Genomic DNA, 22551 nt, shown 5'->3' on the forward strand with positions numbered 1-22551 from the left:
CTGGGTGCAACACTAATGGCTCAGAAGTATGTATTAAACAAACAAGGTGTCTTGTGTCTTCAGACAGAATCACACATCAAACAAGGTTATGAATCGACTGGCTGATAAGAATGTTGCATCCAGGGGCTCACAGGAATGTAGCTCTGTGTTTCCAGTCAGAATAAGGTTGCAGTATCTGCTGTTTGCTGTGTGCACGCAGGATGTAACCATTGCTAGTGGGAAGAACCGCCTGGCTCTATTACGTACGATTGTGTTCCCAAGCCTACTTTAGTACCATGAAGCAATATGAAAAAATTCTAGAACTCCATATGTAAAGGGGCCTGCCACCAAGCCCGAGGATTTGGATTTAATTCCTGGGATGTACATGGTAGAAAAGAGAACCAATTCCTACAAGTTATCCTCTGACCTCTACATGGGGTACGGCAGGCATATGACACCATCTCTAACATGTCCACAAAATAAATAAAATGTAATATAAGCATGTCCTTTAAAATTCTAGGCATAGCCCAACCCTTAAGGAACACACAACCTGGTTAGAAAACAAGACTAGGGGTCTGAAGAGATGGTTTATCAGGTAAGAGAACTTGTTGTCCTTGCAAGGGACTGAAGTTTAGTTCCCAGCACCCACAGGGTGGGTCACAACCATCAGTAATTCCAGTCCCAGAAGATCCGACGCCCTCTTCTGGCCTCTAAAGGCACCAAGCACACACAAGGTGTACATGCATGTATGCGGGTAAAATACTCACACACATAAAGTAAGTAAACATAACAAGAAAAGTAATTTAAAGAAAGCAAGGGTGGGGTAGCTTAAAGAGCAACAATGGATGAGTGTAAGACCCCAAACTCATGACAGAGAAAAGGGGAGGGAGACAAGCGTGTTTTAGAACTGACAGGGAGAAAGTGAGCTAAGGAACCCTGGTTAGCAAGAGAATCCACAAAGTGGGTGGGATTCACAGAGTGGGCGGGATCCAGACTGGAATCTGAAAGATGACGCTGTTAGGGACACTGAAAATCACAAGGGCCGACACTGCATGGAGGAACAGTCTGACTGTCTATTTGGTAGCATTTAGAACCACTTAGGAGACAACCTCTGGGTATGTCTGTGACGGTATTTCCAGGGATGTTTAACTGAGCCTGAACATGGCTGACACAGTCTCATGGACTGCGGTCCATGACTGAATTCATCTTGCTCTGTTTCCTGCCTGAGAACACGACATGACCAGCTGCGACACGTTCCTTCCACCACGCCTTCCTGCCTTGATAGACTGTACCCTCAAACTGTGAGACAAGAAAAATACCAGAAAAACAAACCAACCAACCAAACAACCAAACAAAAAACCTTCCTTGCTTACATTGTCTGTGTGTAACCAGTAGATGCAAAAAGTAAGCCAAAACTTTAAAAATAAAATACACAAAAGTTCCTCACAAGGGACAGGAGAAATTGCCTGGGGTAGAGGTCTGGGAACAAGATCCTTGGAGGATATATGTTGTTCTAAGGATTGATTTCTATACCATGTAGATGCCTGATCTGGGCAAAATTCAAAGTTAAACTGCAAAGGAAAACCAAGCAGACTCTATAAGAAGAATCAAAACAGAAGTAATGAGTCTCACTACACAACATGTTTTAAATAAGAATGCCCAGAGGGAAGAATCATTTCAGGTAACATTAGTACTTGGTGTTCTAGCTGTCCACCCCAATGGAATTAAAAAAAAAACAAACAAACTAAGAACAACAACTAAAATGTATATTGTAAGGAAATCTTAAACTTTACACAGCAGCTACATGATTAGTCAAAGAGTTAGTACTGGGAAAATAAGCAATTATATTAATGTTCCTTAACAGAGAACCAAGAGTTTTACTGTCGGAAAATACAAGAGCTATAAGATGTTAAGAAAGCCTATTATATACAAATTACTAGCAGCGTTAAGGACAGGGATGGGAGACAACTCAGTGGTAGAGTGCTTGTCTAGCATGTGTGAGGCTCTAAATTCAACTCAATACCACAAGAAAAAAAATTTTAGTTAGAAAGAAACAAATGTCATTATGAGTTCATAACTTTAAAAAAGAAGGAAAAAATGCCAGGCATGGTGTGGTGATGAATAGCACACTTTTAATTCTAGCACTTAGAGGGCAGAGGCAGGTGGAGCTCTGTGAGTTTGAGGCTAGACTGGTCTACAGAGCAGGTTCTGGGGGCTACACAAAGAAATCCTGCCTCAAAAAAAAATTTAAAAGATATATGTATATCTCCTAGCTACTAAAATGAAAGAAAGAAGCATTGCTTTCCCCCTTCACTCCAAGTAAAATGAACATACCTGCATTCGGTCTTTCTTTTCAACACTGTCCCATATGAAAAGGAACCATATCTTTTTGGAGCAATACCTAATTCCAGGTTTGAGACAATCTGGGCATCAGAAGACTAGATATGTGCTGGGGGCACATAATTCATTGATACTAACCTTGCATGCACAATGCCCTATATGGGATCTCCACATATGTGTGTGCACATGTACACACACACACACATAGACACATGCATATACACACACACGCACATACACACATGTAGCTAAGCATAGGCAGATACATGTAGTTGAGCATTTTGGTTTCTTAAAAAAATCCAGATATGTGAGTATGTTTTTGCTTTAATCCCAGTTAATAGGATCAGAGACTGCTTCACAGCAGGTGACTATGATTTGTCTTGTGCTCTAGGAGGGGTGTAGTTTTTGCCAGCTGCAGATAGTTTATGTCCGGAATTCTGAGGACTCTTGAGAGGGTATAAATATGAGAGTCCCAAGAGGGTCTGTGGCTTTTACTGCTCCCTCTCCCCCTCAACCCCTACTGCAGCCATTGCTACTGCTAGATTGCTGGTTTGCAGCTTTGCTGGGTTGCTGGTTAGAGATACACTGGCAATGGAGATTGAACTTGCCCCAACAGCTGGATGCCCCTATGTTGGGCCTTGGACGAGGTAACTCCATTTAACCTGCCACCTTCAGTCACGTAGGACACAGGTAGAGGGCGTGATTAACAAGTCTCCACCTCCAGAGATTTAAATATTAATGAATTATCAAAAGGCCAGGGGTGTAGCTAATTAAGTTATTCCCTCCCCTTTTCCCCCTCCCTATAAAATTAGGCTTCCTTGGCTTTTGGCGGGGGAAGCACGTACCACCTATATCCATTTACCATGCCATGAACAATAAAAGCTTTGGAAAACCGGACTCCACATGTCGCCTGATCTGCCTGATCTGCCTGATCTGCCTGATCTGCCTGATCTGCCTGATCTGCCACTGCCAGGTTCCCAGCCTTTGGAAACTTGAGCCCGCGGCGGCTGTACCAATGTGGGACCCTCCGCTGGCAGCATGGGAAGCCCGCCCGGGAACCTGATGCCAGACCGCCTAGACCCCACCGCCAGACTCCCTCTTCCCCCCACCCGGGAGACTTTTTTCCCCACACCCCTAATCAACAGGAAGCAGTCTAAAGAAGTCTATGTCCCCTTTCCCCTTTAACCTTTCTCTCCCACCTAGTTTGGAAGGGACTGGGGTGGAATAAGGGTTTGAAGGATGGCAGATAATAGAACCCAAAAAAGTACACCAACACAGAAAGAGAGTGAGAGAGAGAGAGAGAGAGAGTCATTTTTCAGTACTAGAGAACATGATACTAATCCGAGAGAGAGAGAGAGAGAGAGAGAGAGAGAGAGAGAGAGAGAGAGAGACAGAGACAGAGAGAGAGACAGAGAGACAGAGAGACAGAGAGACAGAGAGAGACAGAGAGAGAGAGAGAGAGAGAGAGAGTCATTTTCAGTACTGGAGAACATGATACTAATCCCAGAGTCTATAAGTCCATAATTAAAGGAAAATAATTAGGCACATGCCCTGACCTGCCTGACTGACCCACAGCCTCTGCTAGGAGACAAGGAGAACACTCCTTGCAACAACTAGCTCATACCCAAAGCACTGCAGTAGCCTTGGGAAATGGCCATGTTTGCAAGCTCCCAAACAATAACTGGTGGCCAATGGACATGGGGTCACACTGCCACACAGCTATTTATAAATTGGACAGAATTGGCAATTAGCTCCCTTCTAAAGGGATTCGATTTAGTGTCACTAATCATTTGCCTGTGACCTTTTATGCCTCCTAATGGGATGAAATATGAAGTGTATAAAAGCAAGAACTCTTTGCCAGAATCTAATCAAACTTCTGAATCTAATTTCCAGGTTACAGGAAATCCAGCTATGAGGACAACAGAGTCAACTATGCCACAAGGAAATGCTGAAATAAACCGGTGTTCAGGTGTTTTGAGACAAGAGAGGTCCAGCTGCTCCAAAGAGTCAGGGAGAGAGCAGGGGTTGGAGACAGCGACAGTCTTCATTAAAGGAAACCGGAGACAGAGAAACCTCACTTCAATAGACTTAACAGCACATTTGAGGAACAGCTAAGTAAATCTTAATGTGAGGTGGATTTTAGATATTAGGGAACTGTCGGCCATTTCTAATGAAATGATGGCACGACAGGCATATGGAAGAACATTTCTTTCACATGTACTTACTGTATGTGTGTGTACTAGTGTTCTGCTTGCATGTATGTGTATGAGCGTGCACTACTGTTGTGCAGTGCTGACAGAGGCCAGAAGGCAACATTAGATCCCCTGGAGCTGGAAGTCCAGATGGTTGTGAATCACCGTTTAGATGCCAGAACCAAAGCTGGGTCCTTTGCAAGAATAGCAAGTACTTTTAACCCTTGACACATCTCTCCAATTCCAACATTCTTATCTGAAGAGACAGATACTCTGCTATTTGTGATGAGGGGGCATGATGTCTTCATCCTTCAAAGGCTCAGAGAAGGAGTGTATTAACAGGTAGACCTATGAATATAATCAAAACAACAAAATGCTTGGGTGGATGATCTTTAAATTTATATGTATAAATTTTAATGAAAATTTATGTTTTTTAAACTATAGAGAACTGAGTCCAAAATGACTGTAACCACAACAGAGGCTTTGTGGGGTCCTGCTCCAGGGAGGGAGAGGCAGATGAAAGGAGAGCGTCATCCATCTCCAGGCCTCATGGTGTCATAACCATGGAGACCTCAGCAATCTGGCTTGGAAGGGAAGCTGAGACTGGGAAATATGAGCAGCTAGCTCAAAGTAGAGGCTGAAATGTACCATTGAAACAGCTCCAGGTAAAATTAACATTGTAACATAGAAACACCTCCAGGTAAAATGTAAGACTGTAACACTGAGACAGATCAAGGTAGGAGTGAGGGACTTGACTCCATTGGTAAAGTGTTTGGAGCACCCACATAAGAGCTGAGCATGGTGGCCCTCATCAGTAATCCCAGTGCTCGGGAAAGATGACAGGGAGGTCCTGGGGCTCATTGGCCAGCCTAGCCAAATCAGCAATCCCCAGGTTCAGTGATAGACTCTGACTCAAAAAAAAACAAAGTGTAGCGCTATAGGGGACCATATCTGACATTGACCACACAACATGAATGGCTATGTGCATCCAAATATATATGTATACATATGCATACAACACACACACACACACACACACACACACACACGAAAAAAAGAAACAAAACACTTCCAGTTGAGCACTTGATGCCAAGATCTCCAAGTGAGTTAAAACCTATGACTCTAATATTTTCACACTCCTCAGAGATGTCTCCACGGAGACGCCACCTGACTAACTAGAGTGAACAGGACTCAGTATCCCTGCCCTTCACCATGACCTCGACATCGGGAGAGACAGTGACCCAGGAAGGCAAATGAGATCTTTGTACCAAGAGTGTGGAGGCCTTCCTTTGCTCATCTCTCTTCCCTTTTCTCACTGCCTTTACTTTATTTTGCATTCAGGATGGAGCACGGGTGTACTGCAAGGCGTGAATGCCTTCCACCTTGTAAGTCCCAGGACTGAACTCAGGTTGTTGGGCCTGGTGACAGGCAACTGTAATCACTGAGCCATCTCACCAGCCCATTAGTTCCTTCATTTAAAAAAAAAAAAAAAAAAAAGATTTATTTATTTAATTTATATGGGTGCACTGTAGCTGTCTTCAGATACACCAGAAGAGGGCATCCAATTCCATTACAGAAGGTTGTGAGGCACCATGTGGTTGCTGGGAATTGAACTCAGGACCTCTGGAAGAGCGGTCAGTGCTCTTAACCACTGAGCCATCTCTCCAGCCCTAGTTCCTTCATTTTTAAGGGGGAAAAAAATTACACTCAAGGCTAGAAGTCTTAAAGCCAGGCATCTTTTAAATCATAAACATTTAATGTTGACTGGAGAGATGGCTCAAAGGCTAAGAGCAGTTGCTGCTCTTCCAATCATCTGTAATTCCATTTCCAGGGGATCTGATGCCTTCCTCTGGCCTCTATAGTCACTATGCTTGTATATGTAACACAGATATAACATGAAGGCAAAACACCTATATCACATAAAAAAATAAACATAGTTGCCATTGTGATACCCAGAAATTCTATACTAGGAATTACTCAATGCTAATATTCATAGAACCCTACTTTTAATAACCAAGAGGTGAGACTAGCTCAAATGTCATTCTACATGTGAACAGATATCTTTTACAGTGTGGTATGTCTATGTAGTGAAATATTACTCAGCAATGAAAAAGGAACAGAGTTTTTTACACAAGTAGTATGATGTCACTTAAAAACATTACAAGTATGAGGTATGATGGTACACACCCCTGATCCCAGCACTCAGATGACAAGACACGAAGATCACCAGTTTGAAGCAAGCCTGGGCCTTGCAATGAAACTCTGTCTCCAAAAAAGGAAAAACAAAAACAAAAAAAAAAGCAAGTAACGGGTCTATAGAACCTTTGCTTAGCATGCTTGAGACCCAGAGTTCAATCTCCAACACCAGACATACACAAAAAATAGTGATAGGTAAGAGAAGTTAGACACAAAACTCCACCTAGTGCTGAGGATGTTTCTATCTAAAGTATGCAAATGCAGTGAGACACAGAAAAGCTTGCAGATGCCAGGAGCTTGCCAGAGTGGGAGATGGGTGGGGGCTTTTCTTTTAGAGTGAAGTGGTGGTCGCAGGGGACCTGTACTATATGTCACTGAATGGCCATTGGTTCTAACTGGTCAAGAGGCCAGTTTGTGCCGTGTAAATAGCTTTTTGTATTTAAATAAATAAATAAATAAACTCCTACAGACTAAAGAGAAAAATACCCAGAAATCCTTGCAGGAGGGGCTGAGGGTTCTACTGGTCTGGATGTCAGGTCTTACTGACACAGTTATTTACTTAGGTGTAAGTGAAGGGGGTCACACTGTGATCAGCAGAGAAGGGGCAGCCTCACTTGCTGTGGATTGAATCTAGAATGTCCCCCATAGGCTCACACCATTTGAGAAGGTGGTTTCCAGCTTGTGAAAGGTGTGGAGACGGTGGAGCAATAGTTCTCAACCTGTGGGTCGTGACCCCTTTGGCAAACTCCCACCTCCAAAACTATTTATATTAAGATTTATAACAACAGTAGGAAAACTATAATTATGAAGTAACAATGAAAATAACTATGGTTAGTGGTCACCATTAAAGGGTCGCAGCCTTAGGAAGGTTGAGAACCATTCTTTAGGCATTAGTCCTGGCTGCTGGCGGTAGATCCCCAGGAGTGAGCCTCAGAAGGTTGTGTCAACCCTTGCTCCAGACTGTCCTGTGCTTTTTGGCCAGCCAGGATGTGAACAATCCAGTGTTAAACTCCCGCTGCCACCAACAGAGCCCCTCCTGCCACTCTGCCTCCCAACTATGATGGAACTGTCCCTATGAAACTGTAGGCCTAAATAAACAAGTAAGTGTGACTTTTTAGAAAGAAAGTAAAGTAAATGGTGTGCCATCATCCTACATGGAGCTGGCTCCTTAGCCCCGCAGGCAATTATACATCTTTTGACATATTTCCGACAGCACAGAACCATAATTCTTTGCTTTTCTACTTAGGGCAGTTTGAAGCTGGCCACTATTTTGACACACCTCCCTTTGTGAAGTGGGATTTATGTCCCCTCTCTGGGATCTGGGTTGGGTTAGTGGTTGTTTTTCTGACCAATAGGATAATAACACAGAAGCAACACTGCCAGTCTCTAGGCTCTGGCCTTACGAGAATGGCAGTTTCTACTCTTTATCTCTTGAAACACTCAGTGAGCCACCATATAAAAAGTAGGGACATCATGAGACCACCATACTGGAAAAGCTATCTGTAGACGCTCTGGCCAGTGACCTCAGCTGAGGTCATCACTGTGGAGACAGCAACCCTGTGAACAAAGCTGTCCCCAGAGCCCTGTCCTGATGACCTGCTTGCTGAATTGTACCCAGTAACCTTCAGCAACACACTGAGAGTGACAAATACCCAGTTAAGCAGGTCCTGAGCCACAACAAAATGGCTGCTGTGTGAAGCCCAGAACATGGGGAGGTCAAGGCAGTCGGTTATGCAGGTTCCACTGCAAGGCAAGGTCTAGCTCTCTTACTTCACGATATTTGGAAACACACCCACACTCCCCCACCCCCACCCCCTCATGGGAGTAATCAAAGTGGGAGTATGAAATACATGCTGATTGGACAATACCAGTAACCTCTGAGTTTGTCTACATTATAACTTATCTGGTTTTGTTACATTATAACGAAGTCTTTTTCACTACAGAGACCCAGACCTCATTCCCAGAAGACAGGTTAATTCTGAATCAAGCTCCTCTTTTAAAAAAGAAAAGAAAAAGAGAGACAGATTCTCACTGTATAGCCCAGGGTGGCCTGACAATCTCTATGTGGCCCAAACTGGCCCTGTCTACCCCTCCTGAATTTTGGGATTACAGGTTCATGCCACCACACCTGTCCCTAAAGTTGTATGCATGTGTGTGGTATTCATATATGTGTTCATGTGTGTGCATTATGTATGTGTGTGTATGTGTGTATGTATGTATGTATGCATGTATGTATGTATGTATGTTGGTATGTGTACCTGCTCCTGCATGCATTCAAGCACATAGGATTACAAACATGGACCACCACCATACTTGGCTTTGTTAAAAAAAATATATATATATATATATATATATATATATATATATATATATATATATGGGTTCTAGAGATAAAACTCAAACACATTATCAACTCAGCTTTGTCATCTCCCCCAGCCTGAAACCATTTTTATTAAAGGGACAAACAGCAAAGGATACCTCCTCAGCAAGGCAACTGTGCTGTGAGATCCCAGGCCTGCTGGTCAGGAAGCATGTTCCAGGCCTAATGCTCCACTCTTGGCAGCAGTCCGCATGATACCTCCTATGATGCCTCCCTGCGACAGAATGAGGTCAAGGATGGTGCCTGTGCTGACACACACTGCCAAGTTTGCATAAAATTTGGTGAGGCTCTCCCTTCAGATCTTCCGGGAGATCCGGGACTCATAGCTAGGGAGTTCCATCCTGCTGGTACATCCCTTCTGGCCCCTCAGTCTCCTGGGAGCTCAGGAAAATGTACCTGTGCCCTTCTTTCCCCTGGCACCCAGGTGCCTGGGATGACATTTCCAAACATGGGTTTGTTCAAAATACTTCCAGCAGCCCACACGTATTAGGATCCCAGGGCTCAAACTCCTGAGGGAAACCTTGGATGCTGATATTGCAGGCAACTATGAATGGCTGACCTAATCATTGCAAATGGCTTCATCTGTAGCTCCCAACTTCTAAACAACAGCTTTTCTTCTAAACAAACACCCATTCTCCCTTCCCTCTTAAGCGTGACGCACAAGGGTCCACCTAGCTCCCACTCCAAGTGGCCCTCACGATTATTCTGATAACCCTCACCTCAGATGCTTACAAAATACCTCTCCTAACCCCGGGCACACTTCCAAGCACTTCACACACATTAAGTCATAAGCATCTGTTGCCCTGGGATTTATTCTGTTTTGAATACGTAGTTCTGAATGGGATGGGCGGAGCTTGCTAGTGTCACTTCTACATCCAGCATAGTGGGATCCACTGCACAATTCACAGCCCAAGTGTGTGTGTGGGGGGGGGGGCAGAGCCCCACTAGCCATTCAACGTGATGGCAGCAAGGATATGATCCAGAAGAACTTTTAAGTCTAGGCCTCTCCGCACCTGCCTAGACATCATGCCTGGAAATTCAGGGCTGCCTCAAAGCATCAATCCGGGCTTCCCAGGGCCAGAGAGAAATGACTGTTGGTCCTGAAGGCTCCAGATAGTTCTCCCACGGGGCCCGAGATTGTCTGCTTTGCCCTCCTCTGCAAGAATGACTGATTCTTTTTAATATGTGTCTCGAACACCTGTTACCCCTCTCTAGGATTCTGTATCTCAGCAAACACCACCGCCTTTCACCCAGTTTCTCACGACAAAGCGTAACCTAAGCCTGGCACACCTGAAACCCAGTTCACGGAGGATGGCAGCAAGAGGGTCTCTAATGCTGGTGTGAGCTACAGACTGGGTTCTAAGACAAGCCTGGGTTTCACAGCAAGACCCTGCCTCAAAATAAAACAATAACAAAACCCATAATCTTTTCCTCCCTCTCCTGATTCCTTCTCCCCAGCATGCCCTAACAATTCTACTTCCAAATTGCCAAATGATGCAGTGATAAACACCATGACCAATGACCAATGCTAACTTAGGGATTAAAGTGTCAGGTCACAATCCATCACCAACAGATATCAGGGCAGGAACTCAAGGCAGGAACCTAGAGGCAGGAAAGGAGGAAAAACCACAGAGGAGCACTGCTTACTGGCTCACTCCCGCTTACTTGCTGAGCCTGCTTTCTTACACACTCAGGACCAACCGCCAGGGACAGCACCATCAGGAGAATGCCAGGCTTTCCCACATCAACTATTAATCAAGAAGATGCCCCAAAGACTTGCCTGCAGACCAACCTGGAGGCATTTTCTCAACTGAGTTTCCGTCTTCCCAGATAACCCTAACTAACCAGCACAGAAATCTAACCCCATGTCTCCACCTGTCTGCAAATGGTCCTCTGCCTCATCCTATCCCGTAGGGTAATTCTGCTGAGTATCATGTGTGCTGTGGTCTGGCGTTGAATAGTGCATAGCTAGCCCAGACCTGCTCCCTTACTTCCAGTTCTAGTCCCGTCTCCACTTCCACCCACTCCATATTTTTTTATGTCGACTTTTTTTTCAAGACAGGGTTTCTCTGTGTAGCCCTCGCTGTCCCAAAACTCACTCTCTAGAGCAGGCTGGACTCAAATTCAGAGATCCAAATGCCTCTGCCTCCCGAGTGCTGGGATTAAAAGTGTGCCTGGCTGAAAACCCTCTATCTGGGTGGTTTTGTTGTTTTGTAATCAAAGTCAACCCAGTGTAATTACCATGGTCTGCAGGCCCTCTCTCAGATCTTCCCAACTAGGAACCTGGCACCCAGGTCTGTACAGGCTACAGGTTTCCTGAGATATTTCTGCCAGCCTCCGGGGCAGCCAAGTGTGGTCCAGAACAACTAGAAGTGCCAAATTGGTGTCCTATGCTCTAGAGAGCATAGTCTCCTTGAGTACACAATAGAACCTTTAAGGCTAAATTGGGCACTTCAAGAAAGAAAGGAGCCCTAGCCTTCCCATCACAGAGGCTACAATCTGGGTTGGAGTGATGGCTGATGTGGTAAATTGTTTGCCATGTATGCATGAAGAAAGATCTGAGTGCTATCTCCCAGAACTCATGTTAAAAAAAACACCACCACCCTCGGGTTCGAATCCCCCTAGCTCCCATGCCTCTCTTCCCGAGTCTCATGGGGAAAAAAAAAACCACAACAAAACAAACAAACAAAAACAGCTAAGCCCAACCCTGACATCCTCCTTCCCAATCTATCCCAAGTCTATCTCCTTTCCAATCAACCAGGCCGGAAGCCGAGGCGTCACCTTCATTTCTGTGACTGCTTAATTTATTTTATTTTTTGAGACAGGGACTCACTGTGTAGTGTGTTGGAGCTGTGATGGTGTCTGGAGTCCGTGTGCTAGAGGACATAGACACAGGGCTTTCTGGTCAGCCAAGACAGCCAAACTGTGAGTTCCAGATTCAGTGAGGGACCTCGTCACAGAAAGCAAGGTAGAGACGCTGGAGAGATGGTTCTGTAGTTTATAGCACATGTTGTTCTTGCAGAAGACCCAGGTTCTAGTCCCAGCAGCCACGTAGTGGCTTGCAACCATCCATAACTCCAGTTCCAGGGAATCCAACAGTCTTTTCTCACCTCCTCAGGGACCAGGCACACACATGTTGCATGGTCATGCATAAAGGCAAAATATTCATCCTCATAAAATACATGCATGTACACTCATGAAGGCAAGGCATTCATCCTCATAAAACAAATAAATCTTTGAGGTAAAAAATAAGGTGGACAGCAACTGAGGGGTATCTCTGCCCCTGCATGCATATGCACATACATATGTATGCACTTGAATACGTACATGCATGCACATATGAACACACACAGAGACACAATCTTCTCTTTTAAGTGCAAAGACGTGTGGATCACAATGTAAAATGAGCCCAATGTGAGGAGTATAGAAAAGATGAGACAGGAGGCTGAGGCTAAAAGCACTGAGAAACATGGATGCAGATCAGGCAACCCTTGCTAATAGGAGGCTTGACAGGGAACCTGCCCTAAAACTCCCTCTTCTTCTGGAAGATGAGTGGGGTTGCATCTCCCTTACCAGATTACTTGAGAGATCTGGTGAGATGAAGCACACAATGCAAGTAGGTACACAGCAGGCTTTCAAACCTCATGTTGTCGGTTGATAGCCCCAGTCAAACATGGAGAAAGAGAACATTCCAGCATGGGGTAAGGGAGAGGAGGCAGAAGTGAGCAGGGCAAGCATGAATGGTGGGAACAGAGCATGGAGGTCCTTGTGCCCACAGATCTCCAGGGAAATCAAGAGTGTAGAGCACATAGACTGTTCTTTCCTGTGGGAAAGATTAAAAAAAAAAAAAGTTCTTCCATCCAGACAGCTGAGAACCGGAAGTGACTAATAGCAGGGTGATCTGTGTTACCTGGTGGGCCAGGCCATATAAATCTCCCACAACCAGGACCAGAGGTAGCTAGTAAACTAAATGACTCTTAGAGCCAGAGGCTCCCTCAACCTCTTACAACTAGGACCAGAGATGGCTAATGGTCTAGATGACCCCTATGCTATCTGTATAACAGACCAGACTAGACCCTAAAGCCTCTAAGCTGGTAGAGGTAACATATCTTGAACCCATCTTCTTGGAAGAAACTGAGTTTCAGTGCAACTACCCTTCCTTGTGCAACAGGGATTGTATCATACCAGAAAACATTTTTCCAGATTATGCTTGGGCTTAACCACACTGGGAATAAGCAGCTTCTTGGACTCCCTGAAGTCTGATCCAGGTTGACCAAGTCAATCCGCACCTGGTTTTCATTCTTATCTCTGCATGGTTTGCTTGCCTGTGATACCTGTAGGGACCTCCTCCTTCGAGCAAGTGACATTCCAGAAACAAGTGTGACTTAGCTGCTGGTCATCCTGCACTGGGCCTCGTGTTCTTGTCACAAGTTGGACACAGAGAAGCCATGCTGTCCTCATCCCAAACTCCCAAGTCTACCTACTTCAGTGAACCAACTAAAATGTCTGAGACAGGGTCTTCTCTGTGTAGCCCTGGCTGGCCTGGAACTCACAATGTAGATGAGACTGTCCTCAGACTCAGAGAGATACCTGCTTCTGCCTCTCAAGTGCTGGGATTAAAGGTGTCAACAACAGCACCACTCCTGGCTGTGTACATCACTTTAAAAACTATTATTGTTGTTCCTGGTGGTGATGGAGGGGGTGAGAGGACAGTAGGGGAGTTGGTTACCACTCTCCTCCTCCTCCTCCTCCTCCTCCTCCTCCTCCTCCTCCTCCTCCTCCTCCTCCTCCTCCTCCTCCTCCTCCTCTTCTTCTTCTTCTTCTTCTTCTTCTTCTTCCTTTTCTTCCTCTTCTTCCTCTTCTTCCTCTTCTTCTTCTTTTCTGTCTTCAGACAGAGTTTTTCTATGTAGCCTTGGCTGTGCTGGCACTCACACTGTAGACCAGGCTGGCCTTGAACTGAGATTCCCCTGCCTCTGCCTCCCAAGCACTGGGAATAAAAGCATGTGCCACCACATGCACACTTTTTTATTTTTCTTTCCCCTTTTACATGAGTTCCAGTGATTAAACCTCAGTAATCAAGCTTTCTGAGTAAGTGCCTTTAAGCTCTCTCTCCAGCCCTGTACGTGACTTCTTGACTCTTCCCTCTCAGTGCTGCCATGGAGACTCCACACGGTAGCACCCCCAAGCTCCACGCTCTGATCCGTTTCAGCAGGCTGACCAGACATCCCACCTCTGGTCTCTACCTCTTCAGTGTCTAACTTCTGCTCATTCACCAGAACCCACTGTGCTCTGCCTCAACCCCACCTTTTAGGATCTTGAGCCCTCACTGCCTGCCACAAGTTAGTTCTGTCCCTCAGCAAAGACATACTGAGGGCTGGGGAGACGCTCAGTCAGTACCGTTCCTGCCATGAAAGTATGAGGGCCTGAGAATCCACATAAAAAGGCACATAAAAATCCACATAAAAAAGCTCTGCGGGGTGAAAACAGGAGAACCTCTGGGTATCCCCAGACAGACCAATCAAGCCTAGACAAAGAGGTGAACCCCAACTCTTCACAAAAGACCCTGGCACAAGAAAATAAATAAATAAATAAATAAATAAATAAATAAATAAATTGGGACAGTCTGGCTAGGGGAAGACCAACCAATAATAAATAGTAAAATAAGTATCATCTTTTAAGAAAAAAAATCAATCAATCAATCAATCAATCAGGGACCAGCAGGAAGGCTGAGAAGGCAAAGCCCTCAAGCTTAGCAGTCTGAATGTGAGCTGAGATCTACATGGTGTAAGCACCTCCCACAGGTTGTCCTCTGACACAAAGGCACAAAGAAGCATTTTTATTTTGTTTTATTCTATTCTATTTTTTTTTTTTTTTGAGACAAGGTTTCTCTGTATAGCCCTCACTGTCCCAGAACTCACTCTGTAGACCAGGCACCTCAAACATCAGAGATCCTCCTGCCTTTGCTTCTGAGTGCTGGGATTAAAGGCGTGTGCCCACAGCCATAACCCCTACCACACCTGGCTAAATAAATAACTTTATCAATAAAGTGAAGTGGACAGGTCCTGAATCCTCACACTTGAGGATGACCTCTGTCCGTATGCATGCACGCGTATGCATGCTTACCCACACCAATGTAAAAGGATCTCTTGAGGCTCAAGCCCAGTATCCCCAATTGTGACTTCTGTGGAGCAGGGCCATTGAGTGTGTCTCTAGTTTCAGCAGAATCAAGCTGGAGTAGACTAGGTCCTTACCTAGTTTAACTGATGCCCTTGTTCAAAGAGAGGCAAGAGAGAAGACAGTGTGCAAAGACCCAGATACGTACAGAGGGAAGATGTCACGTGAAAAGGGAGACAGATTGCTGTGAGGTCACCATCAGTCCAGGTGGCCTGAAGCCAGCAGAAGCTGGAAGAAACCGAGGAACCCTGCCAACACTTTTGAAGGAGCAAGCCCAAACCACCTTGATCTTCCAGCCTGCAGGATGCAGAGGGCCAATTTCTAGGGTTTCCAGCTACTCAAAAGCATTAAACAGACAAACAGCTATCAGGGCGAGTGGCATAGGCTTGATCTGTGCTACTTGGAAGACTACGGAGGACGGAAGTTCAAGACCCAACAGTGCAACAGTGAGACTTTGTCTTTGGCTGTGGGCAAGGAGGCTGTCGGAAACTCACTCTATAGACCACCTGTCTTCAAACTCAAGAGATATGCCTGCCTCTGCCTCCCAAGTGCTAAGACTAAAGGTGTGCCACCCAGTGAGACCTTGTCTTAAAAAGACAAAATGGGCTGGGGACAGAACTCAGTGGCAGAGCACTTGCCTGCTGTGCACAAAGCCATGAGTTCGACACCCAGCACCACACAAAGCACGCAGACTGGGTGTGATTGAGCATGCCTGCCATGTGTGGGGTGAATGTGGGAGAAGGGTGAGAGATTTAAGGACATTCTTGGCTACAACACAGTGAGTTCAAGGCTAGCCTGGACTACAGGAGATCACGTGTTTCAGAAGAACGTTCAGCTCAGTGGCACACATACTGAAATTAAAGCAATACAGAGAAGATTAGCATGGCCTCCTTCTGCTGCAAGGATGATAAGCAAACCTGTAAAATGTGTTATATAGTTTTCACAATAGCCCAATTGTAGATTTGACCTAGTTTTCCAATAAGACAGTCACAGGTAAGGAAGACATACACATATATACATACATACATATATACATACACACATACACATATATACATACATATATACCTATATACACATATATAAATACACATACATACACATACATACATATACATACACACATACATAAAAATATATACATACATATACATACATATATACATACACATACATATATTCATACATACATATACAATGTATATTTTTTCTTCAGTCAGAAAGGAGAACAAAGTTTTATGTTTGCCAGAAAACAGACACAACTGGGAATAACCATAGTAAGCAAATTCAGCCAATCACAGAAAGACAAGCATCATGTTCGTTTGCTTATTTGTTTTCACAGTTATGGTTCCTAGATATTAAAGAGAGAGTTTGTTTAGGGGAACCAACAGGACCAGGGAAGAAAAACAGAGCAATGAGGGGAGGGGAAATGTGTTCAGCATTACAATACATATACTACGCAAACTTGAAAGACTAAAGTACACATTTTAAAAAGGAAGGAAGGGTAAAAGAATAACTTGGCTCATCCCTTTCCGTGACCTTTCAGATTCCCAGCTATCCACACAAACCTATCATTTTCACAGTCTTCGCTTGAAGCCCGGAGGGCTAGCCTTGGCTTTGACTCTGAGAGTTGGAGTACTCACTCATCAGTCAACATCTGTACCAGTGCCATTAGAGTCCCGAGTGGTGTTTTACTGCATCCAGCACACCTACCCTCCATGTGACTCCTGGATCTGCTGGTGTCTGCCCCACCCCCACACACAAATGCACATACACACACACTCATAGACACACTGTGGCCTCAGGACCTTCCCTGAACCAATCAAGCAGCACGACCTCCGCTGACCTTGCTGAGCCCATGACTCAAACAGAAGACCAAATGTGGTGACTCATGCTGTTGGGGCACTGAAGCAAGAAGAGTGCCTGAAGTTCAAGACCAGCCTGGGCTACATAGTGAGTTCCAGGCTAGCTTGGGTTACAGAATGATATCTTGTCACACAATAAAACACAACAAAGACAAGCTAAGCCTGGCGTTTTCTGAATCAGAATGGAAAATTACTCCTTTCTCCCGGTGATTCTCAACACAGAAGGATGTATGTAGCGTTGGAAGAGGAAAAGCCACATTTCCTGTCTCATGGAGGCACTCAGAGAGAGAACAGGCGAGCTAAGACAGCCCCCCCACCCCCCAACGAAGTCCTTGAGCCAAGCCTGTTATTCCTTTTGTCCATGTGCTGGCTGAGCCGGGTTGTGCCACGGTTGTGGAGACCTGGGAATGACAGTGTGGAGAATGGAAACCTGGAAACAGGGGAGCATCCCTGTCCTCAAGTTGCTGGTGGCTCACTGAGAAGGTGGACAGCTCTGCTGCTGCGGGAGAACAGAAAACAGTGTGTGCACCAGGAAGCACTCAATCAAAGAAGTTATGTGTGTTTTCAGGCTCCATCGCAGAGGGAAATGTGGCCCAAGCCACACGCTGTACGTATTTATTATATCAATCAGCCAGACATGATAAAGTAGGCCGGGAAGGAAATACCTTGATTAATGGTTATTCCAGCTTGCCTGTCTGTAACTTCTGTCCCGAGCATGATGTCTCCAAGACATATTAATGTCACCTTCTTGTAAACCACCACAGCACACGTGTATCCCCAGCAGACATAGCCATGAGCTCCTTTACAAATCGTGAATTCTAGACAGAGAGACTTCACATGGCAACTCTGGCCCCAGAGGCACCACCTTGGTGGACTGAGGTTCCTCCTCCAACAATATCTGGTACATGAGAAACGACTTCAAAAGAGAAAACTCAAGCGGTTTGGTGAGGTCTTTGGAAAGCCTGGATGGTACCTATCTCTCCACTTCCCTAAAACACACAGCTTCAAGACATGGCCCACGTGTTACCTTCCCATCACCCCTCCAAGGCCACCATGACCATTTGCTGGGGACTAATGAATAAACATTAACCCTGCCTTGTTATTTGGGAAGTTTTTTATTTTTTTGCCTTGGTTGTTCTTCCCCAAGTCTATCTGGGCAGGCTCAGGCCAGTTCACCAACAGGGGTCCTCATTAAAGTCTGCAAATACATTGTAAGGCAAAGCTGGAAACAGGAGGCCAGACATTACAGCAGGCTGCTAACAAGAAAATCAGTACAAATTAAGACACAGCTAGGCAGTAGCCAAGCAACTTGCCGTTGCATAAATTATGTGTATTAGAATTAGGGAAAGAAACTGCTGGAAAGGGCCACTAAGAGACACCACACTGCAGACTGCAAGCGTGCCCAGCCTTCACTTACAAGGAATTTAAAATAGATGACATGAAGGGCTCTCGGTGGCAACTGTCTAAATTGCTATGTGACCAGAATAAAAACTACCTTCATTCCATTCATAATTTAAAGGCTGAGGGGGAGGGGAGAAAATAGGTCCTTAAGATAATCCGTTGTGGCTTTTGTGTGTCAAGGGGACAGGGTTGGGAGATGAGTTAAAGAGACTAAAGGTTGGGTTCGGCCTCCGACCAAGTCTTTCCCACGGATGCCCTCATATCAACCAACTCGGATAAACGATACACAGACCTCCTGTCCACTACAGGCAAAAAGTAGGTAAAGGTGGTGACTTATAGTTCACTGTTCTTCCCCTGCCCCATTCATGAATGAACCCACTGTCTAGTTTTGTTTGTTTGTTGTTTCCAAATAAGATTCCTGGAGATGAGTCCAGTCCTAGGCAAATCTTTTCTCACATTCCCACTGTGAGTATATATGTGCATGCCCAATCACAAGGCATGCTGGGACAGGTCAGTGCCTCCTGAACCTCACATGGTTCTCCATCAGCAGCACCCTGGATGGCACTGTCCTGGAAGGACCCCACAACATGTTCCTTTGCCTTCCCTGCTAACATTTTGAGCCATTCCAAGTATTCTAGAATATTCTATCCATTTGCTGATCCCAAAGTACCTTTTCCCTCCTTTGTGTGGCTAAGACTTGCCTTTAAGGCCTATGACAATTCATCTTGACTCTCACCTTAGCAGGAGTTAGCATCACCGTGGGAACAGAACCCTTGGCTTGTCTGTGAGGGATTTTTAAAATTAGGTTAACTGATGGTGGGAAGAGCCATCTTAAATGTGGGCAGGGGACGCCATTCCATAGGCTGGGTTCCAGACGAAATAAAAAGGAACGGAGTTGAGCAAGTGCACTCTTCTCTCTCTGCTTCCTGCCCGTGGCTGGCGGCCTCAGACTCCCTGACACTGTGGACTATGCCCTCAAACTGTGAACTGAGGTAAACTCATCTTTCCATGCAGTTTTTGTTAGGTGTTTAATCACAACCAGAAAGTAGCTGTGGCAGACTTCCGCCTCCCTAGTTTGTTTTACCAAAGCATCTTTGTCTTCCTAGAGCCCCAGTGTCCCTCTAAGGTTACCGAGCAGAGGGCGAGAAGCCCAGCACAGATTCTTCCTCCTTTCTCTTGGGACCAAGGGTGTGCTAGCTCTAGTCTCTAAACTGTCAAGTGGAGTTACATCCGGCTCATCCTGAAAGCACCCCAGTGAGGGGGGATGGGCAGCGGTTTCTGTCCTGGGTACACACCATCCCGCATTTCAAAAGGTTTTTTCTTATCTTTATTGACCATTAGGAATCTAAATCTATAAGGTGAGAACTGGTCTCATCACTCTTGGAGATTTACTGTCAAATGGCTGCACTCCTAAGTCTTCAAGAGAAACTCATGACATTTGAATGGGAGTCTTTGATCTCATGCTTGGTTAAGCAGCCCGATATCAAGGCCCCACTGGTTAATATTTCAGTTCCTTTTTTCCTCTTTTTCAGTCAGAGACTCATTACCATCTAGGTCACTGTGCCTCTCCGTGGCTCCATCTATTAAACAGAGCCAAAAGGGAAAAGCATGCATGCAGTTCTTCTTGTTATCTTCCTCTTGTCCGGGTTGATGTGTGCCTGTGACGTGACTTTTATGCCCGTTTGACCTATTTACTCAAGAGCAAAGATGGAAGGCTGCCTGTCCAGCAACGCTGAGAGCTCACAGGGAGACAGAACGGAAACTGCTGCAACAAACGTCTTGAAGTTGATGGTGATGGTCAGAGGAAAATGAGAATTTCTCCCAGTGAGGAGCCTTCCATCTCTGCACGTGTGTCAGCCTATGGAGGGGTTACATGGTTGGAGGTGGGAGGCTTTCTCTCCCTACCACCAGGCTCACTCAGAATGTCCCGCTGGTGTTCATAGTCATGGTGCGTACCAGACAGCAAGAGTTCAGCCTGGTTGACACGCTCCTTTAGGTCACTGTAAACACACACACACACACACACACACACAGGGCTGCCAAGGCTTCATGTCAGGAGAAGACAAGGAGTGAGAGGGAGAGGGGCAATGGAGGGAGATCGTTGAGATGAGATGACAGGAAATGTGGTCAATTCTGAGAACAGAAATTTACCTAGGTCTTTGGTTGAATTGACAGCTCAATTCATTACTCACTGAGACCCTTTTTAGAAACACTTCTCAAGTCCCTGGGAGCCTCTGACCTTTGAGTAGTGACTATTGATCTCTGACGCCTGGCTAAGCTACCTCCCCAAACCCCCGCTAGCTGCATTGACTTGACCGGGAACTAAACTGGGGGCAAGAGAGCAGCCAAGTAAGAGAGAGGTGAAAAGTGAGCGTTTGCTAATCGATGCCCCCCGAGTAAGCGTACGCATAACAGGCTTTCAGCTTCACCAGAGTCAGCCTGGCGAGCAGGAAGGGCGATGTGTGGGCTGGGCTGGCTACGAGCACCTCTCTCATAGTCACAGAAAGAGGTCATTCTCTTTCTCTCCCATTAAACACCTGTGGGTGGGCTGCGGCAATGGCCCAGTCAGCGTGATGTGTGCCTTGCAAGCAGGAGGACCTGAGGTCAAGCTTTAGCATCTGTAGCGTTTTTAAAAGAAAAATGTCAGGTGTGAAGGTGACCACTTAAGGGAAGCGAGCGGATCCCTGGTCAGCGAGGGAAGCCTATTTGGTGAGTTCCAAAGCAGGGAAAGACCTTGTCTCCAAACAAACAAACAAACAACAAAAAGCCAGTCCCAGTCAGAGGGCTTGGTAAGTGCTTGCTGACAAACCTGACTACCTGAGCTAATCCTAGCATAAATACGGTGGATGGAGATGACCAGTCATCCTCTTACCTTCACATGCTTTCCTTAGCTCAGGGCTTCTCAACCTTCCTAATGCTTCAACCCTTTAATACAGTTCTCCACTCTGCGGTGACCCCCCCCCCCCGCCCCGCCGCCAACCAGAAGACTATTTCGTTGTTACTTCATAACTGTAATTTTGCCGCGGTTATGAATTGCAATGTAAACAAAGGATATGCAAAATACTGGATATGTGACCCCTGTGGGGGGGGGGCGGTGAGATTCACAGGTTGAGAACCACTGCCTTAGTGTAAGCGCCTGCCTCGTATATATTTTTTTTAATCAAGAAATAAAAGAATTAAGAATGGAGACAACATTTAAGGAATGAGCCCTGCCTCAGCCATGGCTTAGCTGGAAGCCTGCCTTTCACTTAGTTAACACACACAATGGAGCACCACCCACCTGACCATCGTCACAGCCTCAGATGCCCAGAGTAGGGTATCAGTGGAACAGCTTGGAAAAGAGGTGACTGAGCCTCCCAGATCTCAGCTTAAATAATGATCCAGATGTCTCTTGGAGAACCCACTGGACTATTCAAGTAGAAGCTCTTAAAAATTTAGAAGCCAGGTACGTGGGGGGAGCTGTCTGGAGAAACTGTCTCCCCAGGGTGGTGGGGAATTCAACATATAAAACTCAAGATGAACAACAAGCACGGTGGTGCATGTCTTTAATCTCATTACTTGGGAGGTAGAGGCACACAGAACTCTGTGAATTCAAGGCCAGCCTGGACTACAGAACATGTTCCAGGACAGCCAGGGATGTTACACAGAGAAATCCTGTCTTGAAACAAAAACAAACAATAACAAAAAGATGACATTTTAAAAACTATTGCAGCTAGCTCCCACATACCCTATAGTTTTTGAGGTAAGATGGCCTTAGGCCTGCCGTCTTCCTGACTCAGCTTCTAGCGAGCTGAGAGAACAGGTGAACCTCATGATGCCTGGCTCTAAAGTCCATATATTGATGAGCAGATATTAATTGCTCGTTATACAGGAAGCCTTGTGCTTGTGCCAGGAGTGGGGAGAAGACAACTTACTTTTCTCTCTGAAGCCCAGAGCTAGGAAGGACCTGTGTGTGCGTGTGCGTGTGCGTGTGCGTGTGCGTGTGCGTGTGCGTGTGCGTGTGTGCTTTCTGTTGCTGATGCAA

At 45.6% G+C, this 22551-nt stretch overlaps 1 protein-coding gene and 1 non-coding gene across 8 annotated transcripts in view; one reads left to right on the plus strand and one right to left on the minus strand.

Annotated features, from left to right (window-relative positions):
• Arsg (arylsulfatase G) overlaps positions 1-22551 on the minus strand; it is a 133764-nt gene that overhangs the window by 56656 nt on the left and 54557 nt on the right. The window lies entirely within an intron of this gene.
• On the plus strand, positions 16091-16200 carry LOC117712118 (U6 spliceosomal RNA). Its single transcript, XR_004607194.1, has one exon. It is a non-coding gene; the product is annotated as a U6 spliceosomal RNA (small nuclear RNA).

The sequence above is a fragment of the Arvicanthis niloticus genome, chromosome 6 (genome assembly GCF_011762505.2).
Source record: "Arvicanthis niloticus isolate mArvNil1 chromosome 6, mArvNil1.pat.X, whole genome shotgun sequence".
Taxonomy (NCBI): Eukaryota; Metazoa; Chordata; class Mammalia; order Rodentia; family Muridae; genus Arvicanthis; species Arvicanthis niloticus.